Genomic DNA, 22,738 nt, shown 5'->3' with positions numbered 1-22,738 from the left:
AAGGGCGGCCCACCTTCTGAAAGAACGAGCAACGTCAAAAACGTGGCTGCAGCCATCCCCTGACCGGTAACAGCCAATCTTGAAATGCAGAACATGTTTCATTTGGCTTCTGATAATTGTGTTCCATCTTTTAACCCTGAAAGTGTTAAGTATCGTCTTTTCCTCTGGGGATGAAAAGATCTGGGGTTAACAACTTTCTCTTTTAAAAATTCATAAAGGTGCAGACAAACAGTATTGCATCCGGAGGCTACACACCAGCAGAAGCCAAGAGAGAAAGAGGCGGGGAAAAGCCACCCCCGGCACATTACCCCCGACAGGAGACTTGGCAATTAACTCCAGCTACGTCAGCAATTTTTTGAAAAATTTCCTAAACATGGAGAAGGCTCATCCTCACCATATGAAAGACAAAGCTACTGCAGTGACTCTCCCATGCATTACAATGTGTGTGTCTTACTTCTTAACCAAGCCACTAATCACGCAAATTATTGCAACTAATTACATCTGAAGGTCTAATTAATTCTTTCAGTACCACATCATTTAGTACGCATTCACAACACAGCACCTGTTTTGAAAATCCTTGCAGTTAATTTGTTTATAAACAAACACTATTTGCATAAAATGTTTAATGAATGGTTTAACAGTTAGTACAATACTCCAGTTTTGTCTTAGTAGATGTGGGGTCATCAAAGGCCACGATAAATTAATTTTAAGCTATACAAATTAATTTAAATAGAATGTGTGAATTTCTCATTAATAAAGAAAACATTTCCAACATGTTAATTAATATCACTGTAACAGGCTAATTACTGCCTTCACAACAAATACATCTTGCAAGCAAACCTTAAAGATTTGGGGGACAAGGGTGTGGGGACTATCTTCAAGCTGAATAAAAAAAAAGTGCAATTCAGGGGGAAAAAAACACGCAAAGCCCAATTGTACTGGGGAATTCACTGTTTAGGGCAGGCAAATCGAAAAAAGAAGCCATACCCTTATTTTGTGGATACAACACATTTTAGTCATCAAGAACAAGACCACTGAAAAATGTTTCTATCACTGTTGCACTTACTCTGCAAAGAGAATGCCTGCTTTCTGGGAGAAACATGCAATTAATGAAAATATTAGTTCTTCTGAAAATAAAGATCTCTCTCCTGAATTTAGGGCACATTAGCTGTGTTTGTGCCCCAATGGTAAATATGGATTTCATTAAACAAATCTGCATCTTAATGCCAGAATCTCAGGCTCAACCATCATAATTCTCCCTGTGGCAAAGCATGGAAAGACACTTCATGTAGAAACTAGAGAGGAACCACGTTATTGTTTTGCACCGAGCACAGCCCTTCCAAAAGCCATCACTGAAATATGTTAGCAGCCCTAAAGTTTGTTTCTGATTTGCAAGCATTTTCACATTTGATAAGCACCTGTTGTAAATTTACATCCACTCAGGAAGTATTCTTATGCTAGGAAGCTGAGAATTGTAAAATATATTTATATTCTTACCCTTGTGTGGTGTTGCCCCTTAATGCACAGGCTGATGAAATCACTGGCTACAGGACCCAGAGGGGTGGGTGGAACCACCTGGTTCTTGCCGATACGCCACTGCGGAGCCGCTAGTTCCTCCCTAGCGCCAAGAGGTTTATCAGTGCTGATCCACAAGCACGTGGCTTTGTTTTAAGCCCATTAACATGAACAGTGCGTGCGTGCATGCGTGTGTATGTATGCAGAGTGTGGGGGTAAAACAACAGAGGGGCAAATACAAAGACGTGCACAACCCTTCCCTGCTATCTGCCAACATCCCTTGAAGAAAACAAAGAGGAAATAAGTAAGACAGCGCCAGGAACAGACAGGTGCTTGCCCGGCTTCTGATTGGACCGGATCTCCAGTTTGGTGCCCGTGCCTGGAAGGGAGGACACTGGCCGCCTTGCCCCTTGGCCCCGAAGGTGTGTGAAGAAGGAAACCGTGCCAGGCAAACCTCCACCAAGCAGCCCTGGTGAGCCCAGTGGCGACTGGAAACCTCCTGGCTTTGCGTTTTTGCCGGCTAAATGCCAGCCAGCATCATTACCCCCGGGAAACTGCAGAGACCTTCGGCAGACCTGGAACTCATGGCCCGTTGGCTCCACCAAAGAGGCTGAGCGTTTCCTATAAACACCAAGCATCAGAGGGCGAAGTAGTGGAATGACAGATTTCAGAGAGGGCAGCCACTTCCCACTGTTTTAAAATTCCTTTTATTCATTCCAAGTTTCCCATCAACAGTCCTGCAGTAAAATTCAGTGCTTGAGAGACAAACATTTCATGAGTACAGGCTGTGAAGAGGAGAAACAAACCATTCCCCCTCTACCCATCAGGACACAGATGGAAGCTACTTTACCCCTAAAATAAAATAAAATAAAAGTAATGACTCTTGACACAGCTCTCAGGACTACAGGTCCATTTCCGTGCCGACTTCCCTTTGTGAAAAGGATACTTAGGAAAGCCACGTGAGGAATCGCTCAAAGTTCCAGCCCCAGAGCCAGGAGGAGGATGGAGGCGCCTGGTGCAGAGTGTGCCCTGGTCCCCGAGCTTGCGCTGGGAGCTGTCAGAGACAGTGTGTCATTCCGGAACAAGCAGATCCTCCCGCACCCCCAAGCTTCTGTTAAAAAGTCAAACCCTTGCAGCCCAGCTGGAACTCGGGGAACCCCGCAGGCCGGTTGCTGAGGCGGCCTCCGGGCACAGCGGGGCCGTCTTTAAGCCAACTTCCTTCTTAACTTTTCTCCTAAGTCATCTATAGGAACCCCACCCAAAGGGCCCTGCTCATGCCCTCCTGCTGCCAATCTCGCACAAAACCGCTCCAGGATCCGGAGCCCAGGCCTGTCCTCCCCACTAAAAATCACCGGCATTTCGCAAATAAAGGCGATCGCCATGTGAAAAATTATCTTTTAAAATGGAGTTTAATTTGCATATAAGGAATGAGAGATTTATGACAAGCCACATCGCCCAGTACTGCATCTGCCTAGTATCAGTCGTAATTTAGATTGTTTGTGACTGATCTTAAATTCTAAAGCTTGGAGAAGATGAAGTACTCTGTTGCTGTATTATTGTCAGGAGTCTAAGACTTACCAGAGATTTATTAGTAATCTTATCACAAACATGTCTCAAGTTTTTGCTTTTAATATGTGCCAAGCTCCTCTGAGGAATTTTCCTTACTGCAATTAGATTCCTCAATGCACGCATTCTGAAGCTGAGTTGATTTCCTTCCCAAAATAAAGCGACCTATCATTACACCATAGCAGCTCGGGTACATTTTTCCTCTGCTACTTAATAATCAATGTATTCATCATTAAAATCTGAGCCCTGAAGCAATGGTTTTTAGCATATTCTAATGACTAGCGACTTGCAAATTACACTGACCTTTCATGTACATTCTGTAAGCACCTTGTTCTAATGTGTACTGTATTTATAGTTTGCCAATACAAACTAGCCAAAGATTGGATAATTACTGTAATCTATTAGCTCGATTGCTTTCCTTGCTCATTTATAGCATGTGCCACGCAGGCCATTTTCAAAAGCTGGCCTATCTTTCATCTCCCGCAAGCTCAGAAAGTAAGGGATACTTCATCTTTACAATATACACACTCACTAATGTCTGAAGAGCAGCCCATCTCAGCTCAAGGAGGCTTCAAAAATGAAGACCCTTCCTTCCTATTCTTGTCATCATGCTATTTGTGACTGACAAAAAACACCGCTCCAAGAGTGTAAACTTTCGTTGGAGAATGTCAAGGCCAGTTCCATTTTCTGCCCATTCCTCTGACCTCCAAAAAGCATTTAATGAGATCTGCTTGTGTCTTGGCTTTGAAAGAAAAAGATAAAGGCTCTTCTCTTAAACAAGAAACAACTTATTTTGCTATAAGTAAGTGTTTCAAATGAAGCATTAAACTTCTTTCATTCTTCTTCTTTCTTTCTTTCTTCCTTTTTTATTTTTTTTTTTTTAGGTACCCTGCTGCGACTTGCGAGCCGGTAAGAGAGATGCGAAGAAGGCAGTATTAGCTCGGGTCGCCTTCTGACCCTGTGGCGGTCTCTCTCAGGCAGTTATGGATAGATAACATTACAGACACTGGTAATTAAAACAACACTAATTTTGTCTCCGTGGCCACGCTTTGTTGTGAGAAGCCATCTATCACGGCCTTCACGCATCACACAATGAGAAGACATTTGTCTACGTACAATGTGCTTTCGTCAACGGTTTTACGAAGCTCCCCGTGTACCTGGACGCAGAGGCACTTTTAAAGACGTAGTGCTTTCATTTCTACTCTATTGCTCTGATTAATAAAACATTTTGCATGCTTAGTCAAAACACACTGCAATCTTTTCACCACATATATTCATGGGGGAAAAACCATGTTAATTTCCTTCCTTTTAGAAAGAAAATAACAAGAAGAAGAAGGAAATTCTCTTTTGGATTGGAAGAGAAAGAAAAAATCAAATATGGAAATATTCCCCTTCTCTGTAAAACAGAGAACAGCCTAGTGGAAAGCATGCTATTAGAACACACGCACAACACAAAGTGTCTCCTTTAAGATGATTTTTGACTTAGAGGTGTTGTAGATTCTTTTCTGTGCATCTGTTTGTTTGATATATGGACACTCAATTTCTCCTCACCTTTTATTACAAGATCTACAGTTACATTAAGAGTGACAGCACACAAATGTTTTTATATATATTTTTTGGAACAAAAAAAAAAGATCTCCACCACAGGCCCTTATAAGAAATTAGGGGTCACCGAAATGCACACCGAAGAGTTTAGTTCTATCATAACAAACTAAAACGAAACTGAAATGGTGCATTTCAAGGGATCTTTAACAAGTGACACAAACAAGAGAAGAAACAGACAAGACCATTTAACTTCAAACTCCACCAGACAGCTGAAATGTAGACTTCCTACAAGCCCAGCCACTGCTGCGTGCCAGTCTTCATTTCTCAGAGGAAAAGCCAGCCCCTGGAGATTCTCCAGGCACCCCAACTGCATTTTTATCAAGTGTTTAAAAGGTGGGAGCTGTTAGAATTCTATTCTCTATTCACAGATGATCACAGCCCTTTTCCCCCCTTCAGCTGCAGATGTACATGTAGTTTCAAATATTAGCTAGAACTCCAGCCGCCACCAGCCCTAATTGCTCTCTAAGGGAAGGTGTCATAAATGCAGGTATGGATGACACAGATGTAGCTTCAATTTTATGCAGGCAGAAATCCTACATCAAAGCTATTTGCAAAGTGACAGAACTAGTTATTAAAAAGTACATTTTTATTATATTCTTCCTAATTTGCATTCTTCAGAAACCAGGTGTGTGTGTGTGTGTGTGTGTGTCTGTGTGTGTCTGTGTGTGTGTGTGTGTTTTAACGTGGCCACAAAACGTTGAAGTCATTGACCGTTAACGACGTCTGCCAGGGAAAGACATCTAAATATTTTTCAAATCAGTTTAACAAATTTGAGCGTTTCTGCCACTAAAAGTAACCTGATAATTTAAATAAGTTAATATTAGCAGACTCTTCTAGAGGCTGCTACCAGCTGTCACTAAACAAAAGACCAAGAAAATGTGAGTTTATCTGGTCCTACCTGCATTTCTACTCCCGATTCTACTGAAACAAATGGGAAAGAAAAACGTACTGACTTTTGGCAAACTACAAAGGTTAACTCTATTCATCATGGAGGAACCGATGCTAAGTGCTTTCTGTCTGTCCATATATTTTAAAGATTTAGAAGGCACCTGGTAATGTGCTGAGGAGAGGAGAGGAGTGTTCGACTGACACACGCCGAATCTCTCTTGCAGTTTTCTCTTTTCATTGCTGGTACCACTGAAATCCTTTTTTGGGTTATGGAGTTTGGGAAGCAAGTTTATTTTCCTATGCTATAAAAAGCCAAAACTTTTCTTTCGTGGGTCCTTTGACTAGTCTTTTAAGGTAAACGGCAGGGTTTGAAGGTGCTGTTAACTCTTTGAGAAGTCACACAATAGTTGCAATGAAAGGACTGTAACAGGTCATGACCCACGTTGTATTGTAAAACATGTCTCTCCTGATACTAAGAAAACCAAACCTGGAACAGAGTTCTAGAGACTGTAGGAAGCAAGTGTAAGGTAAACCCAGAGGAAACACAGGTAGAAGGAATCAAGTGACCTGACATGCCAAGTGGTCCATATTCCTCCCTGACGGATCTTAAAACAGCAGCTCCAAAGCTGAGATCCCAGACTGCGATGCAAGGGCATGGCCTGACGGGGGAAGGGGCGAGGAAGTTCAGAGCCGGGCACTGCCATGGCAGTCAGGCGTTCCCCGCATCAGAGTCCACCGTGCACCGCACAGAACAACACATCTTTTCACTTTCTATAACTCATTTGCATGAATTTACTTTTTTGCCTTAAGAGGTTGTTGTAATGTGTGTTAAAACACACAGTGCAATTTTATCTCTATAATATCACAAAAGAAATATTATGTTAGTATAAAGTTTTTTAAAAAAAAAAAAAGGATAAGAAGGGGAAAAAAAGAACACTGCGAAATTACAGCAGGGCTCCTACGGCACAGAGTTGCTCAAAAGCACCACCCAAAGGCGGGAGGGGTGTAAAAGCATTCAGGAAATGATCTTTTTTTGTTGTTGTTAATTTCAGCAATCCAAATGTAAAAAATGACAGCGCCACGCAAGTTGACAGAGCCTTTTGATTGAAGTGACTGATTGCTCAGCTGCACCTGCGGAAAATTGATGGCAATGCTGTCTAAACCATTCATTAGGACTTGGAACTCCACGCAGATGAATGCCGGATTCATAAATTTGCTAGACATGTGTTGTAGATAATATGACAAAGCACTGTTTTCAAATGAACATTTCTTTGACCTAATTTTATCAAAATCATGCAAAGAAATGAAAGAACATTTGTGCCTGAACTCTTCTGATCTTTTGAAACAGCTGCAACTGGGGTCACTATCTCTCTCTCTCTCTCTCTCTCTCTCTCTCTCCTTTCAAATGAATTTAAGTGAAATATATTATTTGGAAGAGAGCTGCCTAGTTTGGTTTAAAATATCTGTTGGAACGGCAAAGCATTTATTTTACCTATTATGGACAATGTTACTCTCTGGTAGATGAAGGAAAATTATTTGGGGGGTTTTCAAGCCCCAGAGATTTGCTTGACTGAATACAAGTGGAAAACATATTTTAAAAATAATAATAATGTCATCTTCACAAACATCCGGGAGGAACCATTTCAGTACCAACTGGACATGCATTCTGTGAGAACTAGACTGCCTGCAGGCTTTGAAGGGAGATGAGATCCCTTTAAAACATTAACTCATGTAGGCAAAAAGGTGAGAACAGAAAAAAACAATGCCGTCTGTACACATTTTTTTTTTATCAAATGCCTGACTTGCTCTTGGTTTTAATGTATTGAAACACTATTAATATTGAATGAAGCTTTTTCTGTGTGTCCAAAAAGAAGGTGGCTGCAAAGGGGAGAATGCACAGCTTTCATATGTGCCCTGGCTTAGCTGCACACGGAAAGAAAAAAGCCGTAGCTGAATCCATCTCCAGGAGCAGATATCCCAGTAGAGGTTTGAATTGTTAGGAAAGAGTTACATTTTTAGAAAAGAATACCTGGTACTTAAGAATCCAAAACTCGTGCTATAGAAACAGATCTTACTTCTACAACAAGGACCCTCTGCCTCCTACTTGGAATACCCCCAAAAAAAACAAGATGAATATTTATTAACATAAGAAGAACCTGGCGCAGGTTGGTCCCGCGCATCCCAATCTGCTAAAATGCTTCCAAATCTCTTCCTTAGCATTTAAAAGAAATCTATTTTTATAAATTCTCATGAATTTAGGTTTTACTACCAGTAAGGTAATTTCTGATTAGGCATCTTGGTTTTCTTCTTTTCTTTTTTTTTTTTTTTTCCCTTGAAGAATCTCTGCAAATACCTGAGATGCTTCTGTTAACCCCACACCTGGATGAAAAGAAAGTGCAGGTGTGAACAAGGCTAACAGATCCACATTTTTGCCAACCATTTTCTTAGTGTTCTGGCAGTTACTCTGAACTGGAAAACATTATCCAGACAAATCTACACAGGTTCTTTCAGGATGCTGTGCTATGGATATGAAATTACCGAGCAGATATGTGAAAACCCCTAAATGCAGAGCAAGCCGGGTCATCTTCTAATCGCCCTGTTTCATTTTCTAATGGGGGAAAAATGTGTAAAATAAATAACTAGGTACTGGGGGCTCTGAGCAGTAAAAGCAGGAAATTCTTGCGTTGCAGAGAATCCTTTATCTCTGAAGCAGGATTTGGAAAGCCTGAAACTCCAACCACCTCTAGATTATTTGGATCCAGCTTTTGCTTCAAATTCTGGGCAACATGTTTAAAACAAGTTCCCAGTTCTGCTCAGATAGCCATTGCAATGTGAACCCCAGACATGCAAAAACTCTGTGGTCAAATACACAATGAGCCAGCTCGTTGGACTGCCCAGCCCTAGGGTGAGACCTCAGCCTCACATGGAAGATGTTACAGTCTGGCTGCTGTCCTGGGAGAAGGGGACAGGGAGTGTGGTGCAGGGGGGTAAAATATACATAAAATCCTGAGCACATGAGGCAGGAAAACATAGGTGCCCAGAGTGACACCAACTTTAGGTTAACTAGTAACTCTTGAAACAAGGGAGCAGGGGGATTTAGGAACAATTAAGTGGTGAAGACTTTGGGGAGTGGCAGGGGGCAGGTATAGCAGAGAGGTATGAGTCTCTAAGGATATGTACGGACTGCACCTGTTTCTTGTCCTCCTTCCTTTAACTGTCGCCTTTCTGACTGATACAGGAGGGCCAGCCAGGAGAGCATCCACGGAACTTCCAGCATGCAGTCCCCATCCATGTCCCCCGCCTTGCCCACAGAGGCACCAAATGTATAATGCCTAAGTTATGCCCGCAGCCTTCTATTCTTCTCTGACTCGTTTTCAGGAAGTTTTAGAGTCTACAACCAACAAGAGGATTTCCTTCCTCCAAGACTTTTAGCTAAGAATCATTTTACCCATCCCACACCTAATGGAAATGTCCTTTTCCCCATTCTCTGTTCTCAGAAGCCCTGCATTCTAGACTTAGTTAAGAAATCTACGCATCTGCACTGGAAAGCTCCATTGCACATGCCCTCAAAACCCACTCCAAATCCTCCTCCTTTGTAGCCTGAGTGGGGCCTCTTTGGAGACTGTTATGAGACAGGCTCTGTCCTTATTGGGGTCCGAAGTGCTAAATTAGTTTCCATTTCTCCTTAGACACAATGAACAGAAATCAAAGTTTTTGAATTCAAATTTCCAGGAAAACCTGGCTCAGCTTGGGCTCAAAGCTACTCTCAAATGACTGCCGTCCTAGCAAAAAAAAAAAAAAAAAAAAAAAATTGCTAGCTGTGGACTTCACAAGGGTGCCTTAAAGTCCAACTCAAGGAGGTTCAGCCCCCTTGACCAGGAAGCAGGGTCCTAGCAGCAAGTAACACCAGCGGCAGGGTTCAGGTAGAGTTGCTACATGGAAAATGCAGGGGAAAAAAGATTGTATTCAGTGTCAGGATAGCAAGTCATCATTGCTAATGAAGGCTTTGCAGCATTCCTCCCAAACTACTAGGTATGGAGTGATACCTCCAGCTCTGGAGAGGGTGAAATCTTGGAAGCCCTTAATAAAACTGTGGTGCAGGGTCAGCCCTGGCAGGTGTGTTGGGCAGACAACACAGCAAAGAGAAGAGGGAAGGTGAGGTCCAAGAAGTGAGGTAACCCTAAAAGTCTAACCAGCCCCTCCTCTTTTTAGATAAGGAAATTGCCAAAATGTGGAAGGGTTGAGGCAAGGACCCAGGCCCTGCAGGCCTACCAGGGCCCCTCCACCAGCCCACACTGCTTCTCCAACAACCTCACTGACTTGCAGTAGCACAACAGACAAGGTAATTCAGCAACTCCCCGTCCCAGATGGCTGGAGAAGACAGAACCAAGTCACTGTTAATCTATCCACCCAGGTAATTTTATATAGTCAACACTAGGGCTCTGGGTACCTGTGGAAATATAAAGATGGGAACAACATGGACTCCATCCTCATCCATGCTCCCTGTCCAGCAGGGCAGAGTGACAGTAAACAGGATCTTCAGTTGTGTCCCAGCAGTAAGGATGGGTCTGCACAGAGCCATCCACACTCTCACAATGCCTCCGTTTGGGCCAGGTAAGGACAAAGCTAACTGGGCCTTCTGGCCCTGAGACCCCCACCTGGGTTTTCTTGGCCTAGGGCTCCACCCTGTTGTTCAAGAACACACAGACATACTTGCAGACACGCACACTCACAGACACATGTGCACACAATTATAGATATACATGTCTGTCTTACCACTACTGGGAGGGAAAGAAAGAATAAATCACTGGGTGCAACAGTTTTGCAGGACCCCAGATCTCACCAAGTCCCAATTTCAGAGGGTTGCAGCATCTTTAAATGCCACAGGAATGCACTGCCGAGCTGAGGCAGGTGCAGGGATCTAACCCTCCACCCCAGCTGCCATGGCCTGTGAGGGAGCTGAGAGTCAGCCTCTGAGGACCAAGTTCCCGCACATGGAGGTCCATCCGGAAGCCTGGGAGGCTGGTGTTTTCAGAAGCCTGGTGGTGTCAGGCTGAAGGAACCAAGTCCCAGCGGATAATATGGAAGATTCCACCTCTGAGTAACGTGGCTGACACTCTTTAGCCCAGATGTCACTGTAACAAATCCCCAGGGCCACACAGTGAGGTGAGAACAGGCTGTCCAAGGCAGTGGCTGAGCTGTCCCAGAGAGCAGGGATCACCGTTCCCAGACATGAGTGTTTCATAATTGCCTCCAGCCGCAGGAGGCATTTAAAAAGTCAGGTGTCTACCAGGGCCAGACAGGTAAGCCAGGTGAGGAAGCCTGAGACCACCGGGAGCAGGGGCCGGGGAGGCCCGGGCAAGGCCGCTCCATCTAAGGGGCAGGGGCGTGGGGCATGGACGCCGCCTGGGTGGGTGCGCTCTAGCTGAAGCACATTTGGTTTGACTAATTGTTCCACGTGGACGCAAGGGCCCCATGTTCCCAGCTCTTCCAAAAATCCAACAGAATCCAGAAATCCAGGTCATTATGTAAAATCTCCAATCATTAAATGTTGGCAACCAATTCTTGTTCTTAAAAATAATCTGAGAACCCAATATAACACATCTGTGGATAGAACAGGCCCCCAGACTGCCACTTTGTGACTTTGTTGTAAGTCCTTGTCCCAAGGATCCTGGAGGCTCAAGCAAACCCTTTCATCCCTGCTCTACCTCCCCCCCCATGCCCTGCAAGATGTCACCCTTTCATTGAACAGACAACAGATGGAACTAGCCATGCAGGTGGGGTCAACGTGGTCCTGAGGGGCCCAGGCTGGGGGACATTCTGAAGGATGCCTGTCTGTGGGGGCTGCGGGACTGATCTGCAAGACCAGGTCTGCAGGCCGAGTTCAGAGGTTTTCCCTGACATTGGGCTTGTGACATCGGGCACCCTGCTTCCGGTTGCCAGAGAAGGTGCAGGGATTGGGCCCCCTAGCTGGGCACGGCATTCCAAAACCTCTTGGAGAAGTATTTGCTGGAGAGTCACTTAAAGGCAAACGATCTCTGCTTGCTGTTTCTCAGTGGAGAAAAGGAAGAAATATCCCCTGGTCTTAAGGGAATCACATTTCCACAGCAGGAACGTTAGTATGGGAGCTGGGTGATTTAAATTTTAGTTTTTGTCAAGATTTGTTGCCATCAGATTGTCCTTTTATTTTAATACTTTCTCTTTTTTCCCTTGCTAACAGATTGAGCCCGATACAACGGTTAAAATATCACATTTCTCCAAATGGACTTCTATCCATTGCAAGATGATAGCTGAGGCTCAGAGGGAAGCAGTTGGCTCTCAAGTTCCCCAATTCCAGGCCCTCCGATTTCAAAGAGGAAGGTTGTCCAGAGGCAGCCAGCAAAGCACCGATCAGTCCTTCACAGAAGGGGGAACACTGACCAGATTCATTTTATTCTCTGGCAAGTATCTGTTTGTGAGTGCATCCATGAGTGTTTGCATCTTGTGTATTTAAAAATCCTATTTAAGAATGCAAAGGTCCATATAGTGTCATTAAAACAAATGAGTATAACCCTTTGGTCATCTAGGTGAAAACATTTTGTTGTTTTTTTTTTTTAAATTGCTATTGCTATATATAAATGTAACATATAGCAATAACCATAGAGAGATACTGTGCCCTTGTGTATGGATAATTAAAATAGGAACATCTCTGGACTAAATTAAAATGTGTAAAAACCAAATCCTTATAGCATCCATGAAATTACAGAAGCTACAAGTGAATCACTAGCCCAGGGACGAAGCATTTTTCTCATTACTTCAGGAACCCCTGCCATGATCACGGTCTTACATGTTCACAAATCTACATGGCTCTTTTTATGTCACTAAATATCTCAGCTCGCTTTTACTGCCCTCCTTTTATATATGCCAGTTGGTAACAGCGTGCAAACAGTCTCCAATCATTTAAGAGGAACCAACACTTTTAGTGCTTTCAATGACACTTATTACTACAAATTATGAATGAAAAATCTGAACAGGATATATGAAGATAAATTATAATCTTTATGAACATAAAGGAAAAAAAGGTCATGTTTTTCAGTATCGGAAAAATCAAAACCCACAGGTCATAATCTATGAATTAAGATACGCAAAACCTGAGATACGTAGATTTCTGCCTTAAACCATGACCCTTACAATCTGTGCCATTCCTGTCGACAGAAAGCTTCTGATATGCCCTTTTCTCCTCTGTACTTTGAGCATAAGAGGTGTTATTACCCATAACTTTTTATTTAAAGGAATTGTGCAGCTGGGAAAATGAATGAATTTAATTATCAATGCAGTGTGAAAAAAATCATTAGAGCAAGGGCCTGGAACGCCACATATTAAAAATAAACAAAGGCTATTAAAAAACAGTTCCAAAAAAGAATGTCAGTTTTTCTTCAATTCTTAAAATGTAAATACCAAAAAGAAAACCATATGTAAACATCCATAGTTACAGAAGAAATTACTCTTTAAGAAAATGTTAAATGACTGACCGGATCATTTAACTTTAAATCTATACTTTATGTGGCAGTATGGGAAGGTCATTTGATTGCTATGCATAGAAAAATGAGAATTCTAATATGTTCTCAAAGTTTCACCTTCATAAGACAAAATTTTCATTACAAAATTTTATTTAATGGTGAGCACCCAGAACTTCCTCCTCGGTTGTGCAAGACGACACGTCGATAACCAGAGAGGAAGCTCATCTTTGCCTTTTTAAAAGACAGTAGAACTATATCTTTTAACTAAATTTTAAAAAGCAACTCTATATTAATATTTCCTTCATGGCTGAATAGTGAAAGCATTTATTTAGACAGAGCACTGGGGATAAACACTCAGAAAGACCAGTCTGGTTGACAAGGGTTGTGGAAAAGCATCTTTTCTAGGCAAGGAGGGATGTTGAACTGTTCATGTGAGGTTCAAGAGTTCCCGATCAGGACCAAATTTGACCCGAAGCACCCATGGGGGATTTACCGCAGGGTCACTCACAGATTCCTGTCTGGAGGAGCCCAGACAAGATGGACAGGGCTCAGTTGTTTAACCCCGAGAAGCCATAGGGTGACTTGTCTGCTCCAGGACAGAGAAGGTGACCCAGCAGCCAGAGCCCAATGAAACAGAGAGCAGAGGCACATCGCCAGCTTTGTAAGAGCAGAATCAAATGTCATGGGATGCAGCTGACAGAAGACAAGACGATTCAGCCTGGGAGGGGAGGAGCAGGGTACTTACTGGCCCACTTATTGGCCATGGCCACAAGAGCCGGGACATTGAAGGGCTCAAGGAAGATGCCTATTGCCATGGAAACGAGTTTGTTTCTGTACAGCCAGGAGAGTGGTCCAGGGGTCGCCGTGTGTCCTTGGCTGTGTTCTAGCCACCTGGTGGACCAAAGCCACCATTTTGCAGCTGGCAGGCAGATGTGAAGGCTGAAACCCACACCAGACAATGGTCACTAACTAACCAACACCACGTTTCTGGTTACATTTGCCAGCAGCTTTGGTCTGTTTGTGGTTCCCACTGTCAATTGTTTTTCACATCTCGCCTTTGCCCTGAGCTTCACAATGCCCCTGTGGCAGATCGGGCTCTAGGAGAGAGTCCAGCCAGGCTTAGCTGGTGCTCCCAGCCTCTCTCCACCTGAATCCCTGCCCAGATCCATCTTTCCAATGATCACCACCACAACGCTGCCCAGCATCCCTGCTCATCCTCTCTCTGGGCCTCAGTGGTCCCAACTTTAAGCCAGGGTCTTGGATAAATGCATCTGAAGGCTCATGGAACCCTGGATACTGGGTGAGAGCCCCTCCACCCCCACCCCCACCCTGTACCCAGGTCAAGAGCCTCCTGTGCCAATGAAGCGATTGAGGTTTTCCAGAAGGAAGCATAAAAGGAGGAATAACAAGTACAGCAACATGAGAAGAGTGGAAGGCCATGGCGAGATGAGGGACAAGGCAGAACCTTCAGAAACACCTAGAACTGTGGCTCAAGGACCTTTTGTACAGCCAATGAAAAATATGGACTTCCTCCCCCAGAAAAACATGCAATGCCACTTACAATTTCAGGAGATTTGTGAGACTGCCCCTCAAAGCTCATGCATGGACCCCAGGCTAAGAGCCCCTAAACTGGTTCAAAACACCACCGCCACCATCATGAGTTTTAATATCAAGGAAATTGGGGCCCAGGGAAGAAGACAGACTGTTCCAAAGTCACCCAGAAAGTTAGTGTCCAAACTGGGGTGATAGCTGGTTTCTCATGTCCCAGGCACGTTCCCCTTTTTTTTTTTTTTAATTAAATTCAGTTTTATTGAAATACATTCACATACCATACAATCATCCATGATATACAATCCACTGTCCACAGTATGATAACATAGTTATGCGTTCATCACCACAATCTATCTCTGAACATTTTCCTTACATCAGAAAGAACCAGAACAAGAATAAAAAATAAAAGTGAAAAAAGAACACCCAAATCATCCCCCCATCCCACCCCATTTGTCCTTTAGTTTTTATCCCCATTCTTCCACTCATCCATACACTAGATAAAGGGGGTGTGATCCACAAGGTCTTCACAATCACACTGTCACCCCTTGTAATCTACATTATTATATAATTGTCTTCAGGAGTCCAGACTGCTGGGTTGGAGTTTGGTAGTTTCAGGTATTTACTTCTAGCTATTCCAATACATTAAAGCCTAAGAGGTGTTATCTACATAGTGCATAAGAATGTCCACCAGAGTGACCTCTCGACTCCATTTGGAATCTCTCAGCCACTGAAACTATTTCGTCTCGTTTTGCATCCCCCTTTTGGTCAAGAAGATACTCTCAGTCCCACGATTCCAGGTCCACATTCATCCCTGGGAGTCATACTCTGCGTTGCCAGGGAGATTTACACCCCTGGGAGTCGGGTCCCACGTAGTGGGGAGGGCAGCGAGTTCACCTGTCGAGATGGCTCAGTTAGAGAGAGAGAGGGCCACATCTGAGCAACAAAGAGGTACTCAGGGGGAGACTCTTAGGCACCATTACATACAATTTTAGACTCTCCTTTGTGGTAATGAGCTTCATAAGGGCAAGTCCCATGCTCGAGGGCTCAGCACATCAAACTGCCAGTCCCAATGTTTGTGACAACATCAACACCAGTCCAGGTGAGGATGTCCAACACATCTGCACCTTCCCCCAGATCCTCGGGGCTGGGGAGGGGGAGGCTGTAAATATATCCAAACATGTTCCTCTTTTGCGTTCTGTGTTCCATTCCCTCTCATGAGCAGTTTTCTAATACCCTGGTGTTGCTTTTTTTTTTTTTAACTTCCCAGGAAGGCTAACCAGAGGCCCTTGGCCTGTCAAGTCTAGCCCATGACTGGGAGTTTGATATCACAGCTCCTCAGATCACTCCAAGTCCAGAGTTCACTTCCCAGCAAAGGAGTTTGGCAAGGATGTGGGGGAGGAGTGAGGAAGGTGGAACATGGAGCCAGGAAAGGCACAAAGCACCCCAAGATACCTGCCTGGTGACCACTTCTGGGAAAGGGAAGCAGGTAGAGACAATGGGCAGAAACAGGTCACCTACTCAGAATCGGTGGCCCTAGGCTTTGGTTTCAAAAAGCACATTTACTATCTTAAAAAAAAAAAAAAAAAAAAGCTGTGGAGGAGGAGGAGGAGTAAAAAAGGATGCTCAGGCTAGATAAATTCAGAATGATTTGAATACATTACTGTAGTTAACTTTAGGACATAAAGTACTGGGGATGGTTCTGCCATGCATTTCAATGAAGCCCAAAATAATGAGGCTCTGGCTGGGCTGTTCCTACTTTGTCAAAGCGATTCTGCCCTAATGAGTGGGAAGGAGACGTCCACGGCCCCCTGACTATGAATTGTCCTCGTGGGATCTGACCTAGCCTCTGAGGGGAAGGCAGAGTGCGATGAGAAGGAAAGCCTGAAATTTGCATTTGGGATGAGCCACTGAGCACCTGGAGTGAAGTGAAGCGAAGGGCTGTGTAGGTCATTTCTAGGTCTGAACCAGCCAATGAGTCCTTCCAGTTACAGTCAAAATCCATCCTTAGAACTTTCCGGTGTCCCCAAGGTGGGCCATGATGGAGCTGTGGATTCCACGTACCAGGAGGTGGCCTCTGATGTGGTTCTCCCAGCTCTCCCCTCTCCAGCTCCCGCCCCAGCCTAAGGCCACCTAGAGAAAACGGAACAAGGACATTAACAACGGGACAAAGATGGCACCCAGAATTCCTTCCAGGACATATCAGAGGTAGGATTTGAAGGAGAGAAGGAGGGAAGGATCGAGATAGAAGGGAATGAAGGAAGGAGAAAGAGCTGGGGATGGGGGGAGAAGAATGGAGAGGGAGTGAAAGAAAGACAGCCTCCCAGCTGTAGTATCTTCAGCTCCTGAACAGAGAGATGTGTTGTGTGGCTTTCTCCAGCATTTCCAGGACCCAAATGGCTAAATCCGCAAGAGTTAAGGAAGAAAAGACTGAAGGCAATAGCCACCCAGTGTGTCATATGTGCCAGGATACCTCCCAAGAGCCAACATTCCAGGACATGAGGACGGGGGAGTGCAGCCATATCACAGAAAAAGAATGCTTGAAAAATGGTGGCCATCTGGGAGGACTCGTCATAAAACCCAGTCTCTGACTCCAAGAGCAATCATTTGACACTCAGAAAGCTGGAGCAGAAAGAGCCCATTGAAGGCATCAGACTTAGCTCCCGCCAGTGGCAGGGCAAGGCTTTGTGTGCAGCCCATCACCAGCCAGAGGAGCTTGAAGATGGTCAGGTGAGCCCAGCAGATGCTGTGAGCTTGCAAATAAGGGGTGAAAGTTACTAGCCTCCTTATGGAAGGAAACCCACAGGCTGTGGGGCAGCCTCTCACCAAGAAAATATAAATAGTTAAATCAGTAGAATCAACCCCCTTTTCTGTTCTCTGGCTATAACTTGCTCCTGGACTTCCGTGAATAGCTAACTGAAAAGCTGTTGGGGTGGACATCTGTTGTTTTTGCCTGCCCAGCCGCTTCCCTCCTTTTACTGGAAATAGCATCCTGATTTTCCTTGAGGAATCACTCCTCCCCCAGGCTCCATCCATGTGGGCTTGGGTGGAGCTGAGCCTGCTCTCAGCTCCACAGGTGGGCAAGTGACCCAGGCCAGGCCAACAAGGGTGTCACGACACAATGGCCACCGTGATTGACTCAGGCTGGGTGAAGACCTAATCAGAGCCAGCCTGACTCAATAGCAGGTCATCTGTGGAGGGAGAGAATCTTTCCACTGGAGTTCCTGAGAGACAGATGAAGGCTTGAAACTGCTGGCAGCCATCTTCCCACCACAAGGGGAGAGGCCAGCTGCCTGAAAATGGAGTTAAGGCAGAGAAAGTCACACTGTCCAGCTGATAATGTTCTTGCCCCTGGATCAAGCCACACCTGAAGCTCTACCCCGGGGATTTTAAGTAACATGACCAAGATGATCTGTGGTTGATAAGCCCATGTGTGGTGGGCCACTCTGAAGGAGGCTTGACTAAACTAATTGTTTGCAGGTGGAGTCATTCAATGATTCCTGTAAAGTCACAGGACAAATGAGAGGCAGAAAGGTTTCTTCTCCCAGTTTAACTGATGTTCACCAGATTCCCAGGGTCTCCCAATAGAAACCACCTACTGGCCCAGTTGCATTTGGGGATGCACTGAGACTGAAGGACTCCTTCCTCAGGAATATATCAAGCTGTGAAGTATTCAGTTTTAAAATTACTCATCAAGAGCTGGGTTTTTTTTCCCCTCTGCTACCTTAGTTACTGATTATTTCCAAGATCCATCTGATACACAAACTCTTGTTTTTAAAATGCAATCAGCACGCCCACACACCCATCTATAGATAGTAAAGAATAGGTAGCTGAAGCCCCTGGAATGTAATTCTATCACACAGGATGAAATAGATAGCATTGCAAATGTACACTCAGCAGGACAATACTATTTAGCTGGTAATTCAAGCTGGGGCTGAATAATCAGTTCATTTTGAATAATGAACCAAGAAAGCACTGCCATTTGGAAAACTTGGGGTCCGATCTTGTCTTCGAAAGCCTGGTGTGGCCGCATCTCCCTGAAACAGGTCACCACTCCTTCCAGAGAACCCAGGCCATGGTCTCCCGTCCGCCGGGCGGCCGGGTTGGAGACCACCCAAGGCAGACTCGCCAGGCTCCAGTTTCATGTCTGGCTCCAGTGGTCCTGGAGCCCACCCCAAGGCCTCTCATTTCTGCAGAAGGGCAGACAGGGCACAACTCTGTCTGTGGTCTCTGAACAGGTTTAAAAGCCTCATTTGTTGATTTCCTCTCTTCTGTGCACTAGGTCCCATCGCCGGACAGCTCGCAGTGGAGAGGTCCTCGTCGGGAGGGATCCTTCCATTTATCCTGACGTGGCACCAGTAAATGATCTGATGAATTATGGACAGTGCACTCTAAAGGCTTGGGTACAGCTTCTTGAAGTCTGTGCCTAGGCACAGCAATCCAGGAAGATATTTTAGAAAGGGAAAATTCCTGGAGAGCCCTATCACAGCTATGTCCAGCTATTTTGAAGAAAGCTGCTAGCCCCCTTTGGAGATGGGGCCTGTGGTGCATGCTTCGAACTCTTGCCTCCATGTGGAGAACATACTTGGCATCATCCTCACTCCTGCCCTACTAGCTTGGCCACTGGCCTCTTCAGCCAGGGGTCCTGCCGCCTCCCTCATGATGGTTCAATCTTTTGATCCAGGAGCCACAGACCCCATCATGGACCCAAGGCCTGCCTGGCCAGGGAGCCTGGAGAGTCCACACGCTCTGGGCTTTTGCCCTGGGCTTAAGCCATGCCCATCCATAAGCCAGATTCTCAGCCTCCACTGGAAGAATTGGAACTTTATTCCCATGAAACACTGACCTATTCCTTATATTGAGTCTGCTATTTACATTAAAATTGGTCACAGAATGAAAAAAAAAAAAGTAGTTCATTAATATGCTAAGTGCTAATTTGAACATTGCTGAAAAGCAATTGCAAATTCCATTTTGCAACTTGCAAATGTGATGCAGTGCAAATTAGGGCTGATGGACCCATCTTTCGACACTCCAACTTTATCGAGATGCTCCTGAGCTTCCCAAGCCCCAGTTGCAGGCTTTGGCTTCAAGACCCGAGGTGATGACTCCTTCCTCGTTTGGAGAATAACGGGAGGGTCACTGCAGACTGACATCAACTGTGCCAGAGGAAGCACCATGAGGGGTGCCGCTGAAATGACCCAAAACATAAGGATAGATATGACTCCAAATTTTCACCACCACCTGTCTTCACTCAGAGGGAGCTGTACCAGATCCACACCTTTCAGCCAAGACAACCCATCCCCAGCTGCCAGCCTCAGCCTCTCTCTTCCAATGGGTGCCCTGAGATGCTCTGTTGATCCAACTTGGCTCGAGAAGCACCCCGAGGGGCCCTCTCAGCCGGGGAAACCCGTGGGAGCCAGAGCCAGCTTTGGCCAAGGGCTGGCCAACATCCTCCCGGGGGCACAGTGGGGGCAGCTCTGTCTATGGAATACAAAGCCCTGGGGACCATGGCATGCCCAGCAGTCCCTTCATCTTTCTGCCATCCTCCCACTGCCTTCAGTCAGTGGAGTTGAACCTTATGTGCAGTTAGGTTCGAAAGTCAGCACTTAAGGGGAAACTTGCATGCGGGTCAGCCCTGCGTTGGGGAGCAATGTACCTTCTCCTGATGAAGGGCAGCAGAGTCAGCTTTTCTGCCAGCTTTGGATAGGTCACTCTCTCTCTTCAGTTGCATTCTAGATGAAGTGGCTGGTTTGCCTTTGAGGTCATACTGTATTTTTTTAAGTGTATATCTTTAAACATGAAACAATCCACTATGCACAGCAAGATGCTCCAGCTCCAAGAAGCACCTGGCCAGACCTAGCAGGGCCCATGCCCAGGGGTGCCAGCTGCAGAGCTGGCACGGAGCAGCAGCTCGCCCCACCTTTCACTCCACTGCAGTCTGTGTACCAGTGCCCCCACCTGGCTTCCACCTGCAGGACAGGAACATCTTACATCTGATCCTCAGCTATTTGGTCCTCCCTCCCTCCCTTTCTCACCCTATTCTCCAAAGGATACCTACAGAACAAATGAAGAAGTAAATCAATGAAGGAATTTGGCTAATAAGAAAGCAAGTCAGTAGTAAAGACAGAACTAAGGTGAATGCATCGTCATGCAGACCTGTGGTGCCAAAGACACTGGAAACATGTCTCTGAGCTTCCCAGAGGGCTAAGCAAAGAGCAAAACAGGTCCATTAAGGAGTTCTTTGTCCCTAAAACTAAAAAGCAATACATCTGCCTTTTCTGCTCCTGAGGCCTAAGAGAAACTTCTCAGGTGGGTCCCCTCAAAGGGACCACCGTTGGGGGTGGGGGGGGTGGGGGGTGACAGTGTCCTCACCACAGAATTACACTAGATCTAAAATAATACATTCAGCAGGTCGGTTTCCTGGGACATCACTCAGTAGAATCTCCCAGCTATTGGAAAGATGATTTCGTGAGTGGCTGCTGGTCCTGAGTCAGAGACTGACATGCTCTTAACTCTCAAAACCCATTTGCTTGTTGGGGGGGTTTTCTACTCAGAGATGAAACAGAAAGAGGGAAATGCAGGAGCATCCCCATGCATGCCTCACACGTGGCCCTGGGCCCTGGGGATTCTCCAACATGGTACACAAGGCTCACACGCTCACACACACACACACACACACACACACACACACACACACCACCCTTCCAAGACCCCCGGACACACTCATCACCCATGGGGCTTTGGCACATGGTTCCTCTCCCTAATCTTCACAGATCTGATTCCTTCCAATGACCCAGGCTTCCCCACAAATATCACCTCCCAGAGAGGCTGGCATGACCTCCCTGTCTAAAGTTGATAGTTTTTTCATGGTGCTGCTTATAATCTGAAATCACCTCTTTCTTATTCCCACTGGAATGAGGACCCCATATGGGCAAGAACTTTGTCTTATTCCTGCAAAATCCCAAGCACTAAAAATTTTACCTGGCACATGGTAGATATTAAATAAATATTTATGGAACAAATGAATTTGCATAACAAACTCTTTTATAGCACATTCTATGTGCCAAGCACTTGTAAGTATGAAAATGTTAACTCATTTAACCCTCCTAGGAGCTCTTATTTGTAGTTTCAATCACAACCCCACTTTGGAGATGAGGAAACTGAGGCACAGAGAGGCTAAGTAACTTGCCTGGAGTCACACAGCTAGTGAATGGTCTATCAGGAGATCTGGCTACGGAGTCAGAGCCCTTGACTCCCACAGCCGATGACTGACTGGGGCAGGGTACCTCATGCCTGGCAGGCAAAATTTTCATCTCCTCCCAGAGCCCAGAAATCTCCACCTGTTGTGGGTCGCCTGTTGTTTCTGAGAGCACATGGTCTGATGCCGGAGACAAGCAGCCTAATCTGTTTAAATTCCTCTCTCTTTAACATTGTTGATTTTAGCTGAAATGCAAAGTGCAGGGTGGAGGAGCCCAGACCGCACCCACTGGAGAGTCTGGGACTAGTTCATTGATGGGTTTGGCTGCTGCCCACGCGGTGGCATAACATTAGGAGCAAACTGCTCCCACCACGCACCGCTTAAAACCGCGCATTTGCAAATCAGCTCAAGATGCATGCCACTGTGAGCAATGACAGTGTTAAAGAAATGCATTTTTCGTTTATTCTATTATTACTGAAAACGATTGGTGTAGACAATGGAAAAGGTAGTTTTTCTCATTAGTTTTCTAAACCAGCCAACATGCCCCATTCATACCATCCTAGCTCTGAGACCAGCTGCTGGCTGTGGGCACCTCAAATGGGGACTGACTAGGAAGGGGTTTAGACCCAATGATCCCAGACATCCCCGGCCTGGCCTCGTCTCTTTCAGACGTGCCCAGAGCCCACACACATGCCCAAGTCCTAGGGATTGATGAAAACGTTTACAGTTCACGTGAAACACCTCAAAACCAAATGCAGATTTCAGGACAAGGGGTTGGCACCCTGGGTCAAGTTCTCCCAAGCAGCCCTCTTGTTCCTGAGATGTAGGCTCTGATGTGGTTTTGTCATGTTTGTCATCGAACAAACACCGAGAGTGAAGTCCAAAATGCAGTGACACATTGGCAAGTGGACCCTGGAGG

The sequence above is a fragment of the Choloepus didactylus genome, chromosome 27, assembly GCF_015220235.1.
Source record: "Choloepus didactylus isolate mChoDid1 chromosome 27, mChoDid1.pri, whole genome shotgun sequence".
NCBI lineage: Eukaryota > Metazoa > Chordata > Mammalia > Pilosa > Megalonychidae > Choloepus > Choloepus didactylus.
Note: the sequence above shows the minus strand (reverse complement) of the source record.